Source organism: Herpailurus yagouaroundi, unplaced genomic scaffold (genome assembly GCF_014898765.1).
Source record: "Herpailurus yagouaroundi ecotype Mexico unplaced genomic scaffold, PumYag 159, whole genome shotgun sequence".
Classification (NCBI taxonomy): domain Eukaryota; kingdom Metazoa; phylum Chordata; class Mammalia; order Carnivora; family Felidae; genus Herpailurus; species Herpailurus yagouaroundi.
This window is the reverse complement of record NW_024412400.1, coordinates 17,532,926-17,560,388: the sequence shown is the minus strand read 5'-3', so window position 1 is coordinate 17,560,388 and position 27,463 is coordinate 17,532,926. Positions and strand designations below refer to the sequence as shown.

The following is a 27,463-nucleotide window of genomic DNA, read 5'->3' as shown; positions in this document are numbered from 1 at the left end:
ATAAACATTAAAAACAATTTTTTTTTTTTTTTTTTTTAAAGAGAGTGGCTTCACTTTTTGGAGGTGGAGGGAAGAAACCTCCGCAGAGAGCAGGAGGTGTTTTGTGAATCATAAATATCTCCTGCTGTTACTCATTGTAGGGGCAGATTTTTAGCTGGGTCATGTGAGGTTCTGGATCCGCGGGTTGGACCCGGGAGTCCGTACCAGCTACAGTTAACATAGGAATCACCTGGGGAGACAGTGCAGCTTCTCATCAGGAAATGAGGAATGACGCTTGAAATCCTGCATTTCTAACAAGTTCCCAGGGGATGCTGATGCTATCAGTGTGTGGACCATAGTTTGTTACAACAGTGATTTTCATCACCGGATATTCTAAAACCAAAAAGGGAAGTAGGTGTTCATTAGCAAACCATAAGGCCGCCATTCTGAAATGTTGAATGTTCGTGGTCAGTGTTCAGAGCCTTTCCCAGGCAGAAAAGAGCCAGGTGTTGAGAGACCAGGACGACCTTTGGAACGATGATGAACCGGTCACATGCAGTCATGACTGGTGGTAGGGGAGTGAGCAGACCAAGAGGTGTGGCCAGAGAAGACTGAGTGACAAATTTTGAGCGAGAGCATATCCATCCCGTGACTTTGGCCAACAGCCTCTTTGTAATGGAATGCGAGCCAGAGGAAACATCAATATACGTTAGTCACAGATGGGACTTCAGAAACTAGCAATAAATATTTTTTTGAGCACTCAGACACAAACAGTAGTTTTGTCAGAATTCCTGCCTTTAGATGGTGGCAAAGGATTCAGTGCAGTTAATAAAAACCATTCAGCAATTGCATTGCTATGCAGGATGTTTCATTTGAATTTCGATTCTCATAAATATCTTGCTAGTTAAATCTGAAGGGCAGGACTGTAACTAACTATAAGATTTGATGTTCGAAGAGAAAATGTTGGGGTGAAATTGTTCTCTAGAACTTCGGTATTGTTCCTTCAAAGAAACATCTGTAGTTATTAGGAAGAATTGAAGTTTTTTCTTTGTTATTTCCTCTTTTTAATGACATTGAGAGAAGTATTTTGGCCGTGATTCGCAAGATAAATCTTTCAAATATGTCTTGACTTTTGCACGAATCACTCTTATATTTAGGTTTTGTGTCCCACAGTCTGGCATTGAATTCAGACTACCACCTACTTGCTAGGATTCTATGGGCAAATGTTTACACTCTCTGAGCCTTATTTCTTTATTTGTAAATTATGGATGATATCTTTTTGTGTTAATCATGGGCTAACCATAATCTATTTAAGGGACATAACACAGAGTGGGCACTCAAGGAATGCTAGGTGTATTTTTAGAATTGTGCTACAAATTCAAAATCACTCTTATTTCAGCATTAGAGTGAACCGTGTATTTGGCTTTAGAAAAAAAAACTAGGCAATGGCAAATATTGGACAGGATATGGAGAAACTGAACCCCTCATACATTGCTGCTGGGATTTTAATATAGTATAGACACTTTGGAAAACAGTCTGGCATTTAAAAAAACGTTAAACATAGATTTACCATATGACCCAGAAATTCTACTTCTAGGAGTCTACCCAAGTGAAATGAAAATATGTTTACGAAAGGCTTGTGTGCCAGTGTTCATAGCAGCGTTATTCTTAATAGACCAAGCAAAACAACTGTCCGTCAACTGGTGAATGGATAGACAAATTGTAATCTATCTATACAATGAACACTGTTTGGCAATAAAAAGGAATGAAGAACCGCGATATGCTACAGCATGGATGAAGCTCAAATAATATGCTAAATGAAAGAAGCTAGACACAAAAGATCACAGACTGTATGATTCCATTTATATAGCATCCCCATAAAAGGCAAATGTGGAGAGACAGCAAGTAGATTAGGAGTTGACTGTCACTGGCGGTGGATGCCAGTGGGTAACTGCAAATGGGCTCCAGGCTTCTCTTTGGAAATGGTCTAAAATGAGTGATGCTAAGTGCAGAGCTCTGTAAATTTACCAAAAATCATTGCATCGAACACTGAAACTGGTGAATTCCATAGCATGCAAACTATCATCCAGAAATGCTGTTTTTTAAATAATGAATGTGTTCATTTTTTTTTAAGATTTTGATTGTTTCTGTGTAGATTCTCATTGTTGCAAGATGAAGACAGTTAGGGAAATGCTTTTTCGCTTTCCGAAACGAGTTGGATTCTGGAGCTCTTGTGACTGCTTCAGCCTCCTCAACTCAGTAAGGAAGCCTCTGGATTTTCAGGACAGCAAGCTTAACCCTGAAACTAATAGCCTGCAGGCAGCAGCTGAGGATAGTAACATCTGAAAACAATAGAAAGTCCAGTCAGTAAATGCAAATCAATAACACTGGCTGATGATTCCACGTAAGTAAAAAGAGATTTTCAAGATGGAGTGTCTTGACTCTGACCATTAAACTTCTCATTCACCAGTTCTTCATTAAATGCCTGTCTTAACCAGGGCAATTGAATCTAAGGTATCAGACATTTTTGAATTATGGAGATCACCTACTTCGTTTTTGGCCTTGGGCGCATGATAAAAGGAACTGAATTGAATATTCCCCCCCGAAAATGATGTAAGGGGAAGTAATGGACAGTACCTGGAAGATACCACCTTGGAACAACTGCCATGGATGTGGTTACGGAAGCACAAATACATCTAAGAAGACACACTAAGTCCCGTTGTGTTACAATGCTAGGGAAGTCACTCAAGCATCAGATTTAAGAGCTAGGTGTGTGTTTATGAGCGTGTGTGTGTATGTGTGTGTGTGAATTCTCTGACCTTATTTTTTGAAAATGGGCATTGCTTGACAGGTAGTTGTAGGACCATGTGTAGTTGTTAGTTGTAGGACCACATTGTTCCATTATAAATACATAGAAAGTGCAGAGACTTTCACGTTGACAATCTGTTGCTTTTGCAGGGATCTCACTGTGGGCATGCAGTCTTAGCATTCCCCGGGGCATACAGACTAACACATGAACTTTATCAGACTTGCTTGCTTGGTGGTAAATGAGCTGAGGAGTCCGTAGGAATAGAAGGGGTCCCCAAGTTGCCACCCAAACAGCAACAAACAAAAACACTCCTTATTTCTCAGTGTGCGATACAAAGATCACTGGTATGAGAATCACCTCGTGGGGGCAAGAAGTGTGGGTATCTTGTTCAAACGTTAGAAACGTGAGCGACAGTACTCTGCCATGCTCTGTTCCTGGGGTAGGAGCAGTAAGTAAAAGAAACCAAGGTCCAGGGAATGTTTTCTCTGCTAAATTGTTCTCCACGTGTAGGCCCTGAACCGGTAACATCTCCTTTACTTGGGTACTTAGAAATGAAGTTTCTGGCCTCATGCTCAACCTGCCTAACCAATTAGAAACCATAAGGGTGCAGCTTGACAGTACAAATGCTAAGAAGCCCTCTGGGTGTTGGTGCCTGGTGTTTGAGAAGCACTCTTCAAGGGCAGGGTTTCTCAACTTCAGTACTATTGACATTTTGTGCTGGATAATTCTTTGTTGTAGGGCTGTCCTGAGCAGTGTAGGATTTTTAGCACACAAGACGCCAAGTAGCTCTCCACCCTAGTTTTGACAGTTAAAAATGTCTCCAGATAGTGTGAACTGGCCCTTGAGGGCCACAGTCATCCCAGGCAAGAAGCAGTACCTAGGGCCAGGCTGTTCAAAATGGCCTTCTGACTAGCATTGTTACCATCACCTCGATCAAGTCTCTGGGGGTGAAGTGAGGAATCCATGCTCTAAAAAGTCCTTCTGGTGGTTCTGATGCTGCTGAAGATTGAGAACCACCATCCTCATGGAAGAGATAAGTACACATGTAAATCAGAGTGATTCGTGTGCTATACGTAAGATCTGTAAGATGGAGTATCTTGACTTTACCCAGTGAACATCTCCTTTCAGAAGGATAGGGAAGATCGGGAAGGAGGACAGGGTGCTCCCGGGGAGAGGAGGGTTGTAATTTTAAACAATATGGTCACAGAAGGTCTCATTGGGAAGGTGATAATCAAAGAGGGAAAGGAAGTGAGGAGGGAGTGAAGAGAGAATGGGGAAGAATGCTCCAGGCATAAAGAAGTCAAAGATCAAAGGTCCTGGGGCAGGTGTGTATGTAGTAGGTTCAGAGGCTAGTAGGTAGCCCAGCGTGACTAACTGGAGGAGTGTATGAGGAAAGTGGTTAGAAAATAAGTAAGAGAGTGAAGAAATGGGCAGAAAACATGAATAGACACTTCTCTAAAGAAGACATCCGGATGGCCAACAGGCACATGAAAAGATGTTCAGCGTCGCTCCTTATCAGGGAAATACAAATCAAAACCACACTCAGATATCACCTCACGCCAGTCAGAGTGGCCAAAATTAACAAATCAGGAGACTATAGATGCTGGAGAGGATGTGGAGAAACGGGAACCCTCTTGCACTGTTGGTGGGAATGCAAATTGGTGCAGCCACTCTGGAAAGCAGTGTGGAGGTTCCTCAGAAAATTAAAAATAGACCTACCCTATGACCCAGCAATAGCACTGCTAGGAATTTACCCAAGGGACACAGGAGTACTGATGCATAGGGGCACTTGTACCCCAATGTTCATAGCAGCACTCTCAACAATAGCCAAATTATGGAAAGAGCCTAAATGTCCATCAACTGATGAATGGATAAAGAAATTGTGGTTTATATACACTATGGAATACTACGTGGCAATGAGAAAAAATGAAATATGGCCTTTTGTAGCAACGTGGATGGAACTGGAGAGTGTGATGCTAAGTGAAATAAGCCATACAGAGAAAGACAGATACCATATGGTTTCACTCTTATGTGGATCCTGAGAAACTTAACAGGAACCCATGGGGGAGGGGAAGGAAAAAAAAAAAAAAAAGAGGTTAGAGTGGGAGAGAGCCAAAGCATAAGAGACTGTTGAGAACTGAGAGCAAACTGAGGGTTGATGGGGGGTGGGAGGGAGGAGAGGGTGGGTGATGGGTATTGAGGAGGGCACCTTTTGGGATGAGCACTGGGTGTTGTATGGAAACCAATTTGACAATAAATTTCATATATAAATAAAAAAAAAAAGAAAATAAGTAAGAGAAATAATGAATGAATGAATGAATGAATGAACGAATTTACCTGTTTGTGGCTTTGACTTCTGTGTATATAAACCGTGGCTTTGAGTATATTCTGTGGTCTTTTTGGACCTCAGCTTTCTCTTCTATAAAGTAGAATTAATACTTGTCCCCTAAGGTCTGCGGTGAACAATAAAATGCTCAAATGATGGCAGGCTTTGTGAGGGGATCATATACATTTATATTTCTGAATGTCCAGTGCATAGCAGATTACATTGCTTATAGCATGTGATCAATAACTTTTATAGGCATTATAAACGAAAAACCTGGAAAAATGTAGACCTACCATATCGGAATCTCAGGGACTGGTAATCTACACTTCTAGTAAGTCCCGCCAAATGAGCCTTGACTATGCTATTTTGAGACTCTTTATTCTGCTCATATACAGTATTTGTATCCTGGTCCCCATTAATTATTTGAAATGCCATGGCCGTGGAATTTGCCAGGTGTGAATATTAACGCATAAGTTTCCAAGGCTTTGCTAAAGAAAAGACCAAATTTTAGACCAACATGGCAGGCTCAGGGGATTGCACTGAGAGTCTTTTAAGTCTCAACGGTGAAGCTTCCTGGGGTGAACATGCAGAAGATTACTCCAGGGGAACTGATCTCTTTTTGGTTTGCTCTACCCGATCAACAATATTAAGAAATACAAATACTTCCTGATTCACTGCGCAATGAAAATAACTGTGAGGTGAATACGGTATTATGTCCACCATGATGTCCGTGCGGTTGGTAAAGTTATATAAGCAAAAGATTGGTTGTAACCTGCTATCTTAAATTTTTGTTTGTTTGCTTTGTACTCACCTTTCCCTGATGGGTGGCCTGTGTCATTATGCTTTGGAACTTAATATGATAGCCTTGAACTTCTGTAACATCTTTCCTCTTAAACGCTCAGTGTTTGGGGCCATTTTCAGTTTTTAAAAATAAGCTATTCTTCAATATGTTACTCTCTGGTTATCTTGCTCAACCTTATTTGCCTTAGGGAACCTCAGAGATTAAATCTTACCAAATCTTGAAGCTGCGGTGATTTGAACTGCTAGGTTTTTCTGCCTTAATTTCCCCTCTGTGAGTTCAAGAGGTCAGACATAGTCTGAGGCAACACTTAAGGAGTCTGTGTCTTGAAAAAGCAATTGGATTAGTTGGGTTGAATCTCTTTCTTTTTTTTCCACATTGAAATGATGGGGTGGGAGAGTGTCAAGATGAGGTTTAAATTGATTTATTTGGTAGATGAAATGCACCAAAGCTGAAGGGAAAATGCCTTCTCATTAGTTAGTTACTAAGCTGCACCTGTGAGTCCATGATGACGCCAGGAGTGGACCTGAAAGCTTTTCTTCATTTAATTCTCACATACATAAATATTACAAATTGATTACAATAATGTGTAAGATGTATGCCCAAGCAATTTAAGGGAGTTAAAAAAAAATCAAGGATGTTGCAGTTTGTCTTCTACTAGACTACATCATTACTTTTAACAACTTCTCATTGCAGGCACATGCACTATTTAATTTATTACGCCTCACGTTTCACCGACTGGGGAGCTGAGGATTCAGGATATTGTGGTCTGCTCCAAAGCTTTCATGGACTTTCACCTTCCAGGATTAGGTGTGACACAGTCCCCAAACTTTTGCTCTGCTATGTGTCCACCAAGAACCGTTTTCAATTAAAGTGGCTCCTAAGATTGTTGGAAAAACTAACGGGCAACCCGTTCAAACTAGAATTTCAGATAAACAACAAGTACATTTTTAGCACACATATTTTCCATGCACTAGCTGGGATATACTTCTCTTTGGGACATACTTACGCTAAAAATATATTTGTTGTTTATCTGAAACTCTAATTTACCTGGCAGGTCGTGCCGTTTTATTTGTTAAATCTGGAAACCCTACTCGCTTCTCTTTGGATTGAGCCTGTTGGACTTCAGGAATATCTAGTGGTGACTGTTAGGCCTCAGTCCAAAGGAATCTTGGAGAAAAGTTATTTGGCCTCTCTACCAGAGAGCAATTAAGAGCAATTTATATTCTCTGAGTAAAAGACAATTTAGAACCTAAGACTTCATTTTTTGAGGAAAAGCTATGGTCCAAAGCCATTGTCCTGTTTCCCTAAGATGGGCGAGACAATCATTTAGAGGGATTTCTCTGTCGGCCCTGGGACTAATTTTACCATGTGCAAAATGAACAAACCAAGCAAATCACAACACGTCTCTTTTTTCTTTTAAATCTTCTTGGGTCTGGGTTACGGTTGAACTTTTTATAAAATCTGCTTTCCGTTTGCTCTGGGGTCAGAGATCCGTCCTACGGGTAGCTGCACTATTAGAACATTCACCTGTGTGAATGCTTTTGCATCCTGAAGTACCTTAGTTACACCTGAGCCCAGTTAATATAGAGCTTAGCACGCAAAGGCTTCTGCCTCATCACTTGCTTTCCTTCCTCCTGGCTGTTGGGGCTTCTGGAGACCGTCTAGCTTGTTTGGAGATTTAGCTAAGGGGCTTGGTGGTTTCTCCTCATTGTGACAAGGATACACTTGTCACATCATGGAAAAGGAGGTATCGTGAAGAAGCAGGGAAAGACTTGGAATAATGTCATCTACTTTCTTTTTTTGCCTTGTGTTGTTGAAGACTACTAACTTGAGGTATTTGTTGTTGCAGAATCGTGAATATGACTGGGAAGTGACAGTCGCCCTTCTTTCGCACCCAGAGAACTGTCCTCGGGATCTACAGAGAGGTTGGTTCAGATCGCCTTTTAAACTTCTTAATATTCTTGTTAGAATTTACCTTTGGTAATTCCCTTGGTAACCAGTCTTATCTGGCTTTTGGAGTATTTATTTCCATTAATCACTTTGATCCATGGTAACAATTTCTTGCCAGGCAAAGCTCAGAGGAAAGTATGAGGGTGGTTGTGCCATTTTATGTTGAAGTATCTCCTAAAGCAATGTGGTTTTGGGGGCTACCCAGCTTTGACTCTGTTGAAAAAGGTGGGGAATTGAGTTGTTGCTGGTACAGTGAGGAAGGGATACTGGGCGAGGCATTTTGTGTTCAGAGCTATGTGAGAAAATCTGAACTAAATTTTTCTTACAAGTCCCACGTAGTGATAATAAACAGTTTAACATTAGAAGGACCGTGGGCTTCATATTATTGGACTCACCTAGAAGTGAAACAGGAAATCGATTTCTCACTCAGGAGGATTTTGGTTTCCAACCATGATACTCGGCTGGTCCTAAATGGGATTTAGAATTGTAAATTTTCCTGGTTTTAGCATATCCTACGAAACCCTAAACTCCACTGATATCTGTGTGTTTTTCTCAATTATTACATTTTTTCCAGGGTGAGGTATGCAAAGATAATAAAATCTGAAATATGGGCTTTCTATGTTTGGTGTGGGGAATGGGAGGGCTTGAAAGTTTAGATCAGATGTTGGCAAACTTCTTCTGTAAAAGGACCAGATAGTGAATATTCTAGGCTTTGTGGCCCTTATGGTTTCTTGCACTCAATTCTGCCATTGTAGAAGGAAAGCAGTTTTAGACAAGATGTAAATGAATTAAGGACGCTGAGATCTAATGTTGACGGTCACACGTGTCCTGAATTTTTTTTTTTTGTTTCATGGTTTTTATTATTATTATTATTATTATTATTATTTATTTTAGCATTCATTCATTTTTTGAGAGACAGAGCATGAGCAGAGGAGGGGCAGAAAGAATGGGTGACGGAGGATTTGAAGCAGGCTCCAGATTCTGAGCTTTCAGGACAGAGCCCAATGTGGGGCTCAAACTCAGGAACTAAGAGATGATGACCTGGGCTGAATTTGGACGCTTAACTGACTGAGCCACCCAGGTGCCCCTAATGTTTTTTGTTTTTGGCTAGATTTGGCCTTAGGTTGTAGTTTGCCTGCCCCTGCTTTAGATTGCTACAAGGCCAGTCTCCTGTGAATCTCTGCTTAGTTTGTACTCATTAACATTGCAGAAACCTTAGACTATGCTTGTGTTCAAGTAATGGTTTCCCAAAGAGAACTGAGCCCATGGCAGGGCCAGTTGTCCATCAGAGAGTCTGACAACATATCTTCACCTGTGCCTTGTGCTAGAAGGAAGGAACATCCAATATTCCAGACCCCGGGAGCATCTTGGCTGTTCTTTGGTCCCAGCCTGTGGTCTGTCGTCTTTTACCCACATTTAGCTTTGTTTTAGCTTTGTTTTAGCTCTTAGATGAGTTAGCGCAATGTTACGGAGTTGTCAGCTTGGTAGCTGCTTTTCAACATAGCAGGAGGTCGTAAGTCAGAAGGTTTCTTTATATATTGTTTCTCTGTGATGAAAGCGTTTGATTCCAAACACTTGGCAAGGATTGTTTAAACCTAGATATGCTTCAACATAGGCAATCTCAAGTGTAAGAAACTAAAAAACCTATGGACCTCCCATCTTTTATGCTCTGCATATAACTAAATGGACAAATCAACTGGGGCATGATAAATGAACCATAAGAATTCTTGACTAAAGAAGTAATTGCAAGCAGTTCTTAAATGTTCTCTTAATACCACTGCAAGCCTTCTCTACTCCTTGGATATTGAAAATAAGACTATATGTAAAAATTGAAAGCATCCCTTCCTTGTGTGAATTAGCAATGTGCTGTGTGACCTTAGATAAGTTACTTCACTTCTCTGTACCTGAGTTAAGTAAAATGAGGAACTTGAGCTGGTTGATTTCAAAGGACTTCCTGTGTATACTTAGATAAGATAGTATAGGGTGTAAGCTTTTAATCACCAGGAAGCAGAGAATTATTTTCTTAGCATGGTGATGGGGACTTGAGTTTCTCCACAAATAGTATATTCAAGTCCTAACCCCCCAGTACCTCAAAATGTGACTGTATTTGGAGACTGGACTTCTAAAGAGGTGATAAAGGTTAAGTGGGGTTACATGGGTGGGCTCTAATCCAGGTGACAGTATTTGGAGAAAGGTCTTCAAAGAGGTGATAAACTGAGACCAAGAGGTGGGGCCCTAATCCGGTAAAGTTGGTCTTGTATTAGAAGAGATCCTAGAGGGCACCTGGGTGGATCAATGGGTGAACGGTGCATGTCTGACTCTTGATTTCCGCTCAGGTCATGATCTCCCCTTTCCTGAGATTGAACAGCACGTTGGGCTCTGTGCTGACCGAGTGGACCCTACCTGGGATTCTCTGTTCCTTCCCTGCTCACACATGCGTGCTCTACTTCTCAATATAAATTAATAAGCTTAAAAAAGTACTAGGGGTGTTCTAGGACAGAGTAAAGGCCCTGTGAGGACACAGTGAGAAGAAAGGAACTTACTTTAATGTTTATTTTTGAAACAGAGTGCCAGCTGGGGAGGGGCAGAGACGGGAAGACATAGAACCTGAAGCAGGGTCCAGGCTCTGAGCTGTCAGCACAGAGCCCGACATGGGGCTCAAACCCATGAACCAGGAGATCATGACCTGAGCCCAAGTCAGATGCTTAACCGAATGGGCCCCTCTGGCATCCCTAGAAGAAAGGAATTTCCAAACCCAAGAGAGCAGCCTCAGGGAGAAACCAGAACTCTTAATGCCTTGATGTTCCAGCCTTTAGAACTTTCAGAATTGTATCTCTTGAGGTGGCCCAGTCCGTGGTATTCGGTCAGGACAGCCTTAGAAAACTGCTACCCATGGTGTCACAAAGGATGTGTGTGTGGCAGCATCCGCATGGAGCAGAAAACAGCGTGAACTGGTTCCCTCCCTGTTCCTTGTTCCGCCTAACTCCCGGTCGGGAGTAGGATTTGAAAGCAGAAGTGATTGGACTGTGTTGACCTGATGAGTGGTATTTGGAGAGAATGCTCCGTGTTCTGGCCATCAATGAAAGATGAAATGTTAGTCTGTTGTGAGTGTATTTTTCATCTGTCTTAGAATTCAGGCTGAAACTTACTTCTGTTTTTTTTGTTTTGTTTTTTTTGTTTGTTTTTTGTTTTTTGTTTGTTTGTTTGTTTGTTTTGCTAAATACTCCTTTTGTACCATTACTGATCTGGAGAAGCCATTCCCAAGTGTTAGTCTGTCTCTTCCATACTTTGCAGTCATAGAGGACCTCAAGGTTCTTTTACATAAGGGTTTTGGCCACAGATGTTTACCATATTAGAAACTAAAAAGAAATGTGCTGCTTCATCTAAAATAAGCCTATGATGCTAACATAAATAACGTTTATTATACAAAAGAATTTTCCCAAAGCAAAAACAGAAGCGTAACCTTTCCTCCAGTTTTCTAAGTTTCCTTAGCGTCTGGCTTAGTAGAAGGTAGCTGGATTTCGCATATCTGCTTCTGCTTTTAAGCTGTTGGGATGTCAGCTATTACAATGGGTTCCGGAGAACTGCAACATAGACGAGAGAGTGAAAAAGGCAGGTGACACCCTAGGATTAGGAGGAAGGTCCTTGTGATTTCATGGATGTCCAGCACCGCCCCATCAGGACTTGATTAGATGAATCTGAGAACCTCTGGTAAGGCAGTATACAGAGGGAAAGGTGACTTAGGGTTTCTGTACTAAAACTTGATCACCTGCCCTGTTGACCAGGCATAGACTTCTCACTGTGGTTGCCTTTGTAAGATTGTGACCTAAGGGGCACATGGGCGGCTCAGTTGGTTAAGCGACTGACTTGTCTCAGGTCAGGATCTTGCCATCTGTGAGTTGGAGCCCCACAACAGGCTCTGTGCCGAGAGCCGGAACCTGCTTCAGGTTCTGTGTCCCCCGTCTGCCCCCCTCTGGCTTGTGCTCTCTTTCAAACAATAAACATAAAAAAATAAAGTGTGACCTAAAAATGGTTGTCAGCTGGACACCTTTAAAAATGTAAGTGGACATCTCAAAATCAACACTATTACCTGTGCAGGACACAGACTGCGCAACTTAAAAGTGTGGCTGCAAATAAGAGAAATGAAGGCAGAGAGGAACTGTCAGTTGTGACCCAGTTTGCCTATAAGGTGTGGGGGGGGGGCTATTTTTGTTTTTTGAAGTCTGGCCATAGATTTGTATTCATAGGATCTGTCTCCACCAGTCATGTGTTTGAGAGCTACTGAAGACTGTAGTGATTAAAAAATAAAAGGCAAAGAAAGAAATCTGTTGGGTTTTTCATCTTCCAAATGAGGAAATGTCCAAACAGGTTAGATGCAGGGGTACCCAGCTAGGAAAGGTAATACAGCCAAGCCTCCATTTGTGAGACGCCCCCTCCCCGCCCAACCACGGTTGCATAGGAGCAGCTCCCACACCAAGCTTGACGAGGATTCCCCCCAAGATTTTGGTCCTTTAACTCCATCGATGAACCAACTGAGCTAACCAGCCACAGATGTTTTGTTGATAACCAGAGGAATTCATGTGAGGTTGGTGATGACATTTCCCTGTCTATAAAATGCTGATAGTTAAACAGGGATACTGTGCACAGCACTTGGAATCTCTGTCTTGAGAGGCAGTTCTTAAGTGTAATGGCTTAATGGTCATTTAGCATGATGGGCCTTCGGAGTGTAATCTCATTTGCCCGCCAGTTAAAATGAACACTTCTCCGTGGGAAGTCAAAGATCATGTCAGCATAACTTGGGTTAGGTGAAGGAGCCCATCAAGAAGTGAAGGCTAAAATAGAGAAGAGGGAATAAAGTCGCTTGTATGCCTAGTCTGTTCATAAATCCAGTGTAATTAAAGAAGACCACGAATTCCTTCTAAATGGAGGGGGGGGGGGTGGGGAGAGACGTACTCTGAATTGGTGAAAAGTTTGACTTCCTCTTAAAGGATACTTGATTACTTTGTCTGTTCTCAGGTCCTCAACCTAATCCCTTTCTCACCTAATTTGTTGATAAGGTGGAGGTTAGTAAAAACACAAACGAAACAACAAAAAAGCCGGACTTGGTGCCCCCACTGAAGTTTGTGTCTCTCTTCTTGCTGTTGATGTGTAGGGAAGGAGGTGCCCTTCCTGGTGCATAAGGCCAGTCCTGTATCCTTAGGCTCTTCTGTGACCCCTTCCCGATTCTTCAGGGACCTCTTCAAGTTACCCCTCTTTGTCCTGTTCTCTTGAATCTGTCTGCTCGTGGATTTTGTTTTTTTCCTTCCCTTAGATGAAAACATTCCCTCATTGTTTGGGGGGTGGGGGGCGGCTGGGTGGCTCAGTCAGGTAAGTGTCCAAGTCTTTTTTTTTTTTTTTTTTTTTTAATTTTTTTTTAACGTTTATTTATTTTTGACAGAGAGAGACAGAGCATGAGCGGGGGGGGGGGGGAGAGAGAGAGGGAGACACAGAATCGGAAACAGGCTCCAGGCTCTGAGCCATCAGCCCAGAGCCTGACGCGGGGCTCGAACTCCCAGACCGCGAGATCGTGACCTGGCTGAAGTCGGACGCTTAACCGATTGCGCCACCCAGGCGCCCCTTAAGTGTCCAAGTCTTGATTTTGGCTCAGGCCACAATCTCCTGGTTTGCAGGATTGAGCCCTGAATCAGGCTCCCTGCTGTCAGTACAGAGCCTGCTTCAAATCCTTGGTCTCTCTTTCTCTCTGCTCCTTCCCTGGCTCAGGCTTGCTTGTGCATGCTTTCTCTCTCTCAAAAATAATAAACCTTGAAAGAAGAGCTTCAAAAAAAATTACCTTGCCGTTTTACTGATTTCACCCTCTCCGCATAACTTTGAGGTATGCACATGGTCACTGGTGATGCCCTGACTGCTCCTGTGCTAGCTCCTACTCTACCTACGCTCGTGGCCCCACAGGGGCTGGAACTGGTCACGTCCACATTCTGGGCTGTGTGGTCAGGCTCTTGGTGTTTGTTCTTCCTTAACTGGTCAGTATTGGTTTTCCACCCCACTTGCTCGTGCTCCATGTACACGATGGGCAATGTCCCCTGTGCCCACCTTTTCATAAGCATTTTACCCTGCCTTTAAATCTATACCTACAGCCCTGCTAATTTTTTAAAGCTCCAGTCAGATACTCAATTGAAAATTGTCCAGGTCTATCTCAAACTCTCCATCTCACAGCCAGCCTTAGTTTACCTTTCAACCTTGTCCTTCTTTATTGCCGGTCACTACTGCTGTCATCAGCCTCCTAGGGCAAGGGTCCGTGAACCAATAGCCAGTTGGCCACATCCAGCCCGGATGTAGTTCTGGAAATGGGTATGGATGTGTTCCAGGAAATTATTTTCTAACCTTTTTGAGGGAACCTAGTGACTTGCAAAACCAAAGATTATATCTGACCCTTTACAAAAGGAGTTTGCCAACTCCTATCCCAAAATGGCCAAGTCCTTTGAAGAGCTTGAGAAGACCCATTGGTGGGTACTATCTCAAGGGTCAGAGACTGGAGAATTGGCATTTCCAGCACGTTCCCAGGTGAAATGCTGGTCCAGGAGCCACCCTTTAAACAAACGGAGAACGTTGTTCTCCGTTACATTGTCATTCACTTCGATCTCCCAAATGAGCTTAAATTTCTCAAGCCTATTCACTGAAAGAAGTTTTCAGAAATCTATCTATAGCATGGCGAGACTTCCTTTTACAGGTAAGTTGCATCCACTGGAACAAGTTATGGACCCCAAGGAAAGGAAAAAGATAGAAACCGCAATAATTAACAGCATGAGCTATCGTTTTTTTGTATCAAGCACTTGGCAGTGTTAACTCCCTGTTCACACTGACCCGGTGTGGTAGGAACTTGTATTATTCCCATTTTCCAGATGAGCAGACTGAGTGAGATTCAATGACCAGGTCATGGAAGAGGAAGGGATAGTAAGTAACATCAGTCCGAATCCACGCATTTGGCTGCAGAGCCAGGTTCCGAGTTCCAGTGAATCTCTTTATAGCCTGTCCCTCAACCCCTGCCCTGATCTTATTTTTGTTACAGTATTACTTTAATAGGTACAGTCATAAACCTAGATCTACTTTACTGTGCTGGTAGTTCCTATACGAGTATAAAACCAAACCGAAGTGAACACAAAGACACAATTCGAATAAAATCTAAGTTAACACTAAATTGATATTCCACATGATGCTGAATATTTTCCTGGCTATTAATTGTCTTTTGCCACATGAATTAGTATGTTTGCTACAGCGAGGCTCTTGTGAGTTCAACCTAACTGCAGCCTGAGGCATGTTCTGTTATTCCATTTCTTTTTCAAACTCCTGTGAAACCATTTTTATGCAATAATAGAATGATAATGTGCCTGAATATGTCATACAAATAGTACGTTGACCTCATTTCCCCTCATTAAACTTTCTAGATACTAAGATTTGCCACCCACGCTGCCATCCGGAAAGTAATGTCTCTGAATCCCACGGGGATTCTGGGCTCTCGGGTAGTGAGCCCTTGGCGCTCGTTTGAGGAACCCTGAAGTGGAGCTCCCAGGCGGACAAAGTTCTTCACGCTAGATCCTAGCACATCCCTCCTGATTGCCTCTGAACTTTTTATCCCTTCTATTTCATCACTACTAAACTGTATGTAAGCGTAGGCATTCAGTGAGTTGCCTCATTCCTTCAGGCCTCGGTACGAACCGATCCTCTGAAGGACTTTTCCAGTCCTCAAGCCCACCTCTCAAATCCACCGTACTCCCAAACCCCGTTCACCTTTAAAATTCTGCTTGAGTGTAGACCTCTCCTAAACCATTGCAGTGACCCGTATGCGGTGACACAAGCTAATGACTTGATCATGTCCGGTGAGGCCCTTGTGAGCGGTCTCCTGCCATATACCGTGCGGTTCCAGGTCCGCTCCACAGTGTCACAGCAAGGTTTAAGAAATCGGCTTGGTGGGAAAAGGGAACCCTTAAGAAGCCGGAATCAGCAAGAGAGGTTATGAGGGCTTCCCCCACTTTCCCTCAGCCATCAAGCTGGGCTGCCGGGTCACAGTACCTGCCGGCCTCACACTGTGGGTTTAGGTTTCAAATGTAAAGTATCCTTCCCTTTTTGCTCTTCCTTTTCTAGAGGAAGCTTCGGGGAGCATCTTGCTCACTGGAGGAATAATCGGACATGTTTGGCAGCAGGCTGACTGGACCTCTGAGTAGCAGCTATTCAGATTTGTCCGGGAAAGCCCACTGCCCGGCACCTGGATACCTTAAAACCCGTGGGAAGCTGCCTATCCCTCCCGTGGGAGGAAGGGAACATGATGAGGTTGGGCCATTGGTCCCAATGGAAGCCAACTTGGGGTGCAGTCCCTTTAATGGCCAAAGGGGGGAACTGGCTCGATGTGCAGGCAACTCAGAATTAGACCTCCGTGTCCTTTTCAGATAGGTTTGCTCGCTCCTCTGCCCTCTTAGCGTCCAGGTCCTGTCGAGTCTTCAGTGGCCCATTAAGCTGAAAAAGCAACTTTGGATTTTCTTCTAAGAAAAAATGTACAGCAGTAACAAAAGAATGTGTAGCAGTCTGGGATTTTTCTGTTGACTACCATTGAAATCAAAGTGAGCACCAGGCAGATTTCCAAGTCATGTGTCAAATAATGATGCCCTATTGAGGGTGAGTAGTCACGGTGAGATTACAGGCGCCTGTGGAGGGATCAGAGATTGACGACTCGTCTCTACCGAGGAAAGTGCAATTTCACGTCTCTGGATGGGTTGGGGAGAAAACAGGGCTTGATAGGTGTTTTGTAAGAACTATCAAATTAAAATAATTTTGCTGGGCCATGTTAGCACTGAAAATTCAATCTTTTCGATGCTGATTCAATAACAGTATAAAATGCATGTGTTATGCATGGGTGTTAGTCTCTTTTAAAATAGCGTCCGATAATGTTGGGATGTTGAAAATTGAGGGTTTTGAAATGAAAATAATTCATTGAATAGACAAGAATAGGAGACGCTTCAGAAACTCATCTATAACAAACGATAGCATACTTAGTGTTTGATCCACTTAAAAAAAATTTTTTTTTAATGTTTATTTTTGAAAGAGAGCACGAGCCAAGGAGGGGCAGAGAAAGGGAGACACAGAATCAGAAGCAGGGCCCAGGCCCTGAGCTGTCAGCACAGAGCCTGATGCGGGGCATGAACTCACGAACTGTGAGATGATGACCTGAGCTGAAGTTGGACACTTAAACTGACGGAGCCATCCAGGCACCCCCCTTATTTAATCCACTTTTAAGGCTGATAAGCCTTTAAAAAAGTAAGTCACTGTCAAAATGTTTCGTATGTTACCACCACTTGTGGCTACTTTCCATTTGTATTTCTGTGACGCAAGAAATGAACATTCAAGATCTCCCTTTTGTCCAAAAATCTGAGTAATTCTTTGTATCTTGAAGCTTGTTTGAGAGAGTGCTAGCACGTGTGCATGAACATGCAAGCAGGGGAGGATCAGACAGAGAGAGAGAGAGAGAGAGAGAGGAGATAGAATCACAAGCAGCCTCTGTTCTCTTAGCACGGAGACCGATGTGGGGCTCCAACTCATGAGCCGAGAGATCGTGCCCTGAGCCAAAATCCAGAGTTAGATGCTTAACCAACTGAGCCACCCAGGCACCCCTCTGAATAATTCTTAATATGGTAGAGTCCTTTATTCCTTTATTCACTTGAGGTGTTGTTTTAAATGGTTTATTGTGAATGTATACTTAAAATCACAAATTGTAATTAATTGCATATGAGTTTTTTCACGATACTTACGAATCTGATGGACTGTATCATTTGTGTGCATTTTTATATACTGGAAAAATCTTAGAGGAGGCACAGAATGCATACATGGAGTTCAGAATATATGTGAAACCAATGTAAACCAACTACAGAGCTTTATGATCCTTATAACATCTAGTTTAATGCTTCCTTTCTTTTAATTAGGTAACAATAACCCACTCCACATCAAAATTTTGACAAAGGGAAAAATATAAATATGAATCACTCAAAAAAGATTCCAGCTTTCTAGAATGTACACATACGTGTTAATGCTCTCCCTCTAAATTACCATTGTGTAAGCGTATCAGGCAACAGTTCTCTAAACCTGTTGCCTATCCTTAAATATCAGAAGTTATTTTTTTCATATCAAGATAATCATCTATTAAATGGATGTATATTAGCATATACTATTCTTTTTTGTAGACCTAAAAATACTTCTAATTTTTTTTTTTATCTTCTATGAAAAAAACATAGTATGTGTTGATCATGATTATTCCTCTAGAATGGCCTTTTACAAATGGAACCAGGGGATCACTAAGTCAAAGAGGAGCTTCATTCGTTTGGCCACGTAGTTTTCAGAGAAGGTGAATGAATTTACATTGCTTTTAGTGTATTAAATTATTCATTTTACTACTTTGCCAGTGTAAAATTTTACAGTTCTTAAAAATGCCATTTGGTAAGCCATCTTTGCCGTCGGTGAGATACCCTGTCATTGTGTCTATTCCTGGTTTTCTGTATTTGGCTCCATAGATGGATCTGTTGATTCATTAATTACTATAATTTATAACGTTTAATAATTGAGGATCCAATACCTCATTATTCTTGTCCGAATTTTCATGGCTAGGCAAACCTGCCTACTTTTTCTTACTTTAAAATGTGATTCAAATTTGAATAGTTCAGGGAGAATTGTTAAAATTGTGGTGTTCAGTTTTTCCGACCCAGAGTAGATTGGCCTTTCTACTTGATAGCTGTCTATATATTTTTTTCATGTTTGAAACCTGGTGACTTTACCAAGATAGGCCTTTTTATTACTTAAAACATTCCACTCTACCTGCTAGGACATGGTATAGATACTTTCCATTTGTTGGTTTAGACCTTCCTTTATTTCAGAAAAAAATCTTTTGAATATTACTGTTACTCCTTAAGAATATATTGATAATTTTAGGGAAGCCTGGGTGGCGTAGTCGGGTAAGTGATCAACTTTGGCTTAGGTCATGATCTCACAGTTTGTGAGTTCGAGCCCCGTTTTGGGCTCTGTGCTGACGGCTCAGAGCCTGGAGCCTGCTTCTGATTCTGTGTCTGTCTGTCTGTCTCTTTCTCTCTCTCTGCCCCTCCCCTGCTCATGCTCTGTCTCTCAAAAATAAATAAATCTTAAAAAAGAAATTAAGAATTGGTTTATAATTTTAGTAATTAAAATATATTTGTGTTTCTTGTATAAACCTGATTTAGACCTCAGTTAAGTTTTTCTCCCATTTTATTTTTAAGTTTATGTTGACAGAGGGTGGGGGAGGGAGGGGCAGAGAGAGAGAGGGAGAGGGAGAGGGAGAGGGAGAGTGGGGGGAGAGGGGGAGAGAGAGGAGAATCCTAAGCAGGCTCCATGCTGTCAGCGCAGAGACCCGCTTGGGACTCCATCTCATGAACCAGGAGATGATCTGAGCGGAAACCGAGTCAGATGCTTTACAGACTGAGCCTCCCTGGTTCCCCTGTATCTCTCCATTTTAATGTAAAAAATTGATTTTGCTGTTTTTCTTGGCCTAGTTTCACTTCCATTCTCTTCTGAGCTAGGCTTGGTAAATGTTCTCAAGATTTCTGTTGCCTGAGGTTTCTTCAAAATCTTGCATCCATATTTGTACTCCTGTTGCAGAGACGTTGTTTGCTCTTTAATTGCTTTGAGATAATGGAGAGTTTTATCTAAGACGGTCTTTTGCCTTTGTACAATAAATGTATGTGTAAAAATTTTTCAGAAGATTCTTTATAGTCAGAAATTTTGTGAAAGAATATGTAACAAGTAATAAAATGAAAAAATCTTTATATTCTATAAATATAAAAAAGAAAATACTAGTAAAACAATAACATCCATAAATAATGGAATGTCAAAAATAATCAAATAGCAAAACACATAGTCCTAGACCAAACTACTCTCGTGTCTACATTCAAAGAACCAGAATGTTAAAAACAAAAAATAAAAACACCAGAATGTTATTACCTATGAAGTGTGAAGATCCCTGTGTACTTTTTCACTATCTCTCTTCCTAACAGAGCCTTAGCCATGTCCTGAGCTGTGTATTCTTCCCTTGTTTAAGATTCTGTCATTTGTATGTCAGAATAACCTATTGGACATATGAGTGTTCCTCTTCTTTTACATACTCACCAACACTTTGTATTAAACTTTATTTTTTCGATATATGATTGGTTTAGGAAAATATTTTATTGTGGTTATAGTTGGCATTTACCTAACCTACTAAAGATGTCTATTATTAGTAGCTTATTGATTGTAATGCATTCTAATTTTCTTTGACTTCAAGGAAATAAAAGTATTTTATTTTCTACAAACATCTTAATTTTGCCTTTCACATCATTCATTTGGAAGTTACTTCTGCAGATGGTGTGAGGTAGGGATTTTTTTTTTTTGGGGGGGGAAGCCAGTTGTTCCATAACTATTTTTCATTCATCTTTATCTCAATGATAAATACCATTTGTATCATAAATCAGATTTCCGTGTGTGTTTATTTCTGGCTCTGAGTTCTGTCTCAGAAGTTATAAACGTGTATTTATATAAACTATTCTTTGTAAGTTTATATTAATACTGTTTAATTTCTTTATACTGTTGATTTGATAGGTTAAGCCTCCTACACTATACTTCAGGATTGTTTTGGTGTTTTTCTTTGCTTCTTGTAACTTTGAGAATCAGCTTGTCAAGTTTCATGACAAACTCTGTAGATATTTTTATTGGAATAGTTTAGCTGAAATCAATTGAGACAGATCTATATTGATAATATATTCATAAATATGGTGGTATTCTCACTTATGACTCATTAAAGGGTATTTAAAAACTTATATTCTACATGGAAGTAACATAAATTGTTTGACTTCTTGTAGATACATTAATATTGCAAATGACAACTTTAAAAAAAAGTGTATTCTGCTAATTCACAACATATAATTTTTATATCCAGAATATTTTAGAAACTCATCAATTTTAATGTTTGTACCTTCTTTGGTATAACATTATCTGTGATTCTTGTTCGCCTTTCTCTGTCCTCTTACACTATATGCATACATGTAGGAGGTGGTGAGGCGTGGCTGAATGTATCTGACAGTACTGATTAAAACCTCTAGGACAGGGGCACCTGGGTGGCTCAGCCCATTAAGCGTCTGACTTCAGGTCATGATCTCCCGGTTCCTGAGTTTGAGCCCTGTGTCAGGTTCTGTGCTGACAGCTTGGGGCCTGGAGCCTGCTTTGGAATCTGTGACTCCCTCTCTGTCTACCCCTCCCCTGCTAATGCTCTGTCTCTGTTTCTCAAAAAGTAAACGTTAAAAAAAAATTAAACAAAAAAACCTAGGACAATATTTAAGAGGACTCATCATGGGGGCCAGGCCTGCTTATTCCTATTAAAGTTTTTTAATGTTTTAATATATTTTTGAGACAGAGATAGCGTGTGCACGCGAGCAAGGGAGGGGTTGAGAGAGAAGACCCAGAATCTGAAGGAGGCTCCAGGCTCTGAGCTGTCAGCACAGAGCCCGAGTGGGGTTCGAACTCCTGAGCTGTGAGATGGCGACCTAAGTCGGATGTTGAATGCTTAACTGAGCCACCGAGGTGCCCCAACCTTATTCCTATTTTTTTAAGCCAATATTTTTAATCAGTTTCATGTGTTTTGTATAGTAACCATTTATTAGGCTAAGGAAGTTCATGTATGTATTCTTGATTTTTCCAAGGATTTTTATAAGTGTAGCTCGTTTTTATTTTAGGCCTTTTTAAAAAATCTGAGACAGTAATGTTTCTATAAATTTTTTGAGCTGAATGATCCATTTTCATCCTTCATGTGTAGGAGGGGAAGAAGGTAGAAGGGGAGAGAGAGGATCTTAAGCAGAGTCCATGTTCAGCATTGAGCCCAGTTGGGGGCTGGTTCCCACAACCCTGGGATCATGACCTGAGGCAAAATCGAGTCAGACACTGAACTGAAGGAGCCATGCAGGTGCCCTGATCAGTCCCTCTTTTTTGATAAGGGTTCTTTCATTTGGCTGTCAAGACTCCCCTCCTCACCAACTCTCCCCTGAGTTTTTTCCCTTCTTGATATTTCCTTTTCAGGTACTTTTCTAGTTATTTTGAGTGCCTTCGAAGTCAGTTCTTGGACTTCACCCCTTTACCAACATTGATTTTTCTAGACATTCTCTAGGTCTTTATGCTTACCTCTCTAAGTTCATATCTCCTAATTCATCCCCCCTCCCAAACACTAGACTTGGATATCCAGATAGAACTTATGACAGAGAGAGAGAGAGAGTGCGAGAGAGACAGCATGAGCTGGGGAGGGTCAGAGAGAGAGGGAGACACAGAATCCAAAGCAGGCTCCAGGCTCTGAGCCGTCAGCACAGAGCCCGATGCGGGGCTCAAACTCACAGACCGTGAGATCATGACCTGAGCTGAAGTCGGACACTCAACCGACTGAGCCACCCAGGCGCCCCAGGATGACTAGTATTTTAAGTGTAACAAGTCTAAAACTGAGCTCCTAATCGCTTTTACACACCACACCTGCTCCATGCATGGCTTCTTGATGACTATTAGTGACTTGATTCCTCAAAACAATCAGACCAAGGAGCACCTGGGTCGCTCAGTTGGTTAAGCATCTACCTCTTGATCTCAGGGTCGTGAGTTCCAGCCCCATGTGGGGCTCCAAGCTGGGTGGTGAAGCCTGCTGAAGAAAGGAAACAAAGTCATACCAAGGCCTTGCAACTATTTTACATCTATTTCTTTCTCTCATACCTCCTATCTAGTGAGTCGGGAAGTCCTGTTCACAGTTCATAACATATATACAGAATGTCACTACCTCCATTGGTTTTATCCTGGTCTGATCCACTGTCCTCTCTTGCCTCCCAAGGGGCCTCTATTTCCAATGTAACCATTGGTGTTCCAGTAATGTAGGTACTGACACTCTTCAAAGTCCTGGAATGGTTCCCCACTTAACTTGTGTAAAAGCTAGAATCCTTACGGTGGCCTACAAGGACTTACAGACTTTCTATGCTCCTTCACCTCCCCAGAGCATACCTGTTACCTTTTTTGCCCTCCTCTCCTGGTAGCAGTATTTGCCTTGCACTCGATCCCAGCCTCACTTGACCATGCCTTAAACACAGAAGGTACTTGGCTGCTTTGCAGCCTTTTCCCTCTCTCTTCCTTCTGCTTGGAATGCTCTTCCAACCAGATAGCCACTTAGCTAATGCTCACATCGCTTCAAGTCCTGGCACAAATCTCCCCTTCTCTGTAAAGACTACTCTACCCTACTGAACACCCCATGAACACCCCCTCCCACCCTCCTTCCCTCCCTGCTCTCTTCCTCTCTTATACCCTGCTTTATCTTTTGCTACGGTTCTTATTTGCTAGGCTTCTGTTTCAAACTTTCTCTAAGGACCAGATGCGAAATTTTCTGCGTTGTGGACTATACCGGTCTCTGTAAAAACTGCTCAGCTTTGCCATTCTAGCATGAAAAGCGTCACAGCATGCTTTATTTAAAAAAAAAAAAAATTGGAGCTGTGCTCTAGTGGATCTTTATTTACAATAACGATGACAAGTCAAATTTGGCTCGTGGGTTATTTAATATTTTGGATTTTATTACATTTGTCTTGTTCTAGGTTAATAGTATCTTACATGAATGATTAGCTTATGAAACCACACAGGCCTTACATTTTTTTTAATGGAAAGATTTTTCTATTTTTTTAATGGTTTTAAGACCTTCCTGGTATTCTAGTTTTTGTAGAGTCTGTATTATTTATATTTAAATAGTTGATATGTTTCTTTTTAATCTCTCTACCTCTGGCTATGTTTTTTATTCTAAATATTAATATATTCCTTCTCTTGATTATTTGTGTCACAGATTTTACTATTTTTAGTTTTCTCAGAGGATCAAAGGGATTTTAATGCTTTCTATAGTATGGTTTCCTAACTTATAATTTTCTTCTTTTTCATACTTGATTCTTTGGGCTTACTTTTTTTTTTTTTTTAATAATTAGCTCATTAATTATCAGCCTTGTTTCCCTCTAGAATTTATAGCTATAATCTTCTCTCAAATCATTTTACTTCATCCTACATACTTTGATATGTGGTATTAACAGTGTTGCCTTTATTTATTTAGACAGTTGGGTAAGGTGTGTTTCTAAGTGTAATTTTAAGACTTTCACTAATAATTAACTAAATTGTTTTTTTCATCAGAGACTAGGGTGGTAAGGAAATACTGAATAAATTAGCTGAGCCTTGCTTTATGGGCTAGCATGCAATTTACCTTTACTGTTTTCTGTGTTGATGTAGATATGTATGTTTCATGGCTGAAAGCATTCATTGAATTAACTGTACCAATTGTATTCCTCATTACGTATTCTTTTCACTTGCTAATATTAATTGCTAAGGCAGAGTTTTTGCAATCTTCCAGGATGATGGTGACTTTCTAAGTTTTGTTGGCATAGTTGTATTAAAATGCCCTTGAAATACTTCAAAGTCATGTTTATAGGTGCAGGTGAGTTTACAATTTGTTTTATCTGCCTGATACATTGGCCCTTAACATTTTGCTGTGATGCTCTTTATTGCTTGCAATACTTATTATGAAATCTATTAATAGGTCTATATAGATCACTTTGATTAGATTTTGATGTGTTTTTCTGCCTTTATGCTTTTGATCCTATTTTGCTCCTTAAGTATTTTTAGGGGTAAATGTCATAAAACTGTATTTTTTCATTGTCTTTATCTTAAACGTTAGTTCATTACTACTGATGGCAATCACTATGAAATTTCTAGCTTATTTTGTGTTTTATATTTGTCTTCATCTTTTTTTTGCCTTTGTTAAAATTTTCTTTACATTTTTAATGCTGTACTCTGCTAGAAGAGATACTCATTGCCCTCCTCTTACTGATTGCTTTAGAAATGAATAATTATACCTAATAAATCAAAATCTAATGGAAATGAAAATCTTTACCTCTTCGCAGACAATATGCAAACCTTCAAGTGCATCAACAGGAATAAATATCTTTCCCATTTGATATTCTTTTGTTAAAGAGAACTTTAATACTGTCTTACTTACCCTAATCCCACAAACTTAACATAATTCTACTTTTTTCAAAAACCTAAATGTGAGACCTTTCTTATTTTTTTAAAATATTTGGGGGATCTCATGGTTCGTGGGTTCAAGCCCCTCATCGGGTTCTGTGCGGACAGCCTGGAGCCTGCTTCAGATTCTGTGTCTGCCTCTGTCTCTGCCCCTCCCCTGCTTACTGTCTTTCTCTCTCTCAAAAATAAACATTAAAAAAAATTTTTTTTCAATTTATTTTTGAGCGAGAGAGTGAGAGAGCATGTGAGTGGGGAGGGGCAGAAAGAGAAGTGGGGAAGAGAATCCCAACAGGTTCTACCCTGTCAGCACAGAGTCTGACAAGGAAGGGCTCTGTCTAAAAACCAGGAGATCAAGACCTGAGCCAAATCAGGAATCTTAAGCTCTGGGCACCTGGGTGACTGAGATGGTTAAGTATCTGACTTTGGCTAAGGTCATGATCTTACGGCTTGTGAGTTCCAGCCCGGTATTGGGCCTGCTGCTGTCAGCTTGGAGCCTGAAGCCTGCTTCAGATTCTGTTTCTCTCTCTCTCTGACTCTTCCCTGCTTGTGTGCTCTCTGTCTTAAAATACACATTAAAAAAAAAATTGAGAAGAAAGAGTTGCAAGCTCAACCGAGCTACTTAGATGCCCCTCTTCTGGTTTGGATTCCTTTCAGAATCTTTGTCCTTTTTTAAAAAAAAAATTTTTAATGTTGATTTTTGAGAGAGAGCATGTGCACGAGTAGGGGAGGGGCAGAGAGAGGGAGACACGGAATCTGAAACAAGCTCCAGGCTCTGAGCAGTCAGCACAGAGCCCCATGCAGGGCTTGAACCGCCCCCCAGAGGTGAACTCAGCTGAAGTCGGATGCTCAACTGAATGGGCCACCCAGGCGCCCTGGAATCTTTTTGCTTCTTGATGTACGTTCTTTTGCAGGTCTCTGGTGAAGGCTGTGTTGGCTGCCCAAGTTCAGTTTCGTAGCTAGGAAATTCGGGGTGTGGGCAGAGCCTGAGCGGACATTGGCCAGACACTAGCATGCCGTGTTCGGCCTTCTGTGGTGATGGAGGGTGCACAGCGAGCTTGCTGGCTCTGCCCTCAGGTTTCCTAGGGTCACATGGCAACTGTGTGATCTTGAGCAAGTTTCATATATGCTTTAAGCTTCAGTTATTTTGCCCTTGTAGTAGGGATAGCTAGAGTACTCCAATGTATTGTGAGGATGGAGGAAGTTACTGCCTTCAAAGTGCTCGGATCACTACCCTGGCTAATGTGAACACTGAAATGTAAGTTCCTACATTAGTAGTATTAACTTATGTTGGTTACAACTTTTAAATGTTTTTAGGGGCGCCTGGGTGGCTCAGTCGGTTAAGCGTCCGACTTCGGCTCAGGTCATGATCTCGTGGTCCGTGAGTTTGAGCCCCGCGTCGGGCTCTGTGCTGACCGCTCAGAGCCCGGAGCCTGTTTCAGATTCTGTGTCTCCCTCTCTCTCTCTGACCTTCCCCTGTTCATGCTCTGTCTCTCTCTGTCTCAAAAATAAAGAAACATTTAAAAAAATTTTTTTTAAAGAAATGTTTTCATTGTGCAATAATTACTTACAGAATGTCACCAAGATGATAAGTTTCCGTACGTCTTCGAGAGCATGCCTGATGTTAATGTTTCATATAACCATACTGCAATTCAAAAAACCAGGGAAATGACACCAATAACAATAGTATTCACTAAATAACAGACCTTATTTAGATTGTACCAGTTTGGCCAATAACTTCCTTTTCCTGTTGGAGAATATGATGCAAGATAACCCATATTACAGTTCAGTTGGCTTGTTGTCTGTTTCTTCCCCTCTGTGACTCTTCAGTGTTCCATTACCCTGTAAAATCTTGACATTCTTTTAACCTTGAATTTGGATGTATTTCATGACGGAAGGTTGGATTGATGTTACGTATTTTGGCCAGAATACCACAGAAGTTATGTGCCCTTCTCAGTGCCCTTCTCCTCCTGCGATGCAGGATGCCAATATGTCCTCTATTTCTGATGATGTTAACTTTGGACACGTGTTGGGGACTATGGAAATACCTCGTTTCTCCTTCAAATTTTGAGCCGCAAACTTTAGCATCTGGTAATCTCTACTGCAACACTCATTACGAGAGTGTTTGTTTAGTGGTGATTGTCTATTTCCCCACACGTATTCTATGTTCAGTAATTTTTCCCTATGAGAAAGAATTGTTTCTTCTTCATTTAACTGAATTATTATAATCCAATAAAAATAAGTTAAAGTATTGCTGTGGAGGAGAGAACTGCAGACAGGTAGCTCAGAATTGTGGAGTGTAATCAATGTTAATCAAATGAGCAATGTTTGAGTATGTGAACATAGTAGCAAAGCATTTAACACTTAACTTTAAAATCCATGAAACACTGGAATTCTAGGTATTATGAACTACATGTCTTCTGAAATGTAGTATAAACCAAAAATTTTAATTATATTGTAATTTTAGACATTTCTAAAGATGTACAGT

The 27,463-nt window shown here is 41.1% G+C and overlaps 1 protein-coding gene across 6 annotated transcripts in view; it reads left to right on the top strand.

Moving 5' to 3' along the window:
• Positions 1 to 27,463, top strand: part of RARB (retinoic acid receptor beta) — a 771,689-nt gene that overhangs the window by 32,664 nt on the left and 711,562 nt on the right. For all 6 annotated transcript variants that reach the window (XR_005792006.1, XM_040480046.1, XM_040480044.1 and 3 more), the window contains exon 2: positions 7,766 to 7,841. The gene's annotated coding sequence lies outside the window, so the exon portion shown is untranslated. The remainder of the gene's footprint in view (positions 1 to 7,765; positions 7,842 to 27,463) is intronic.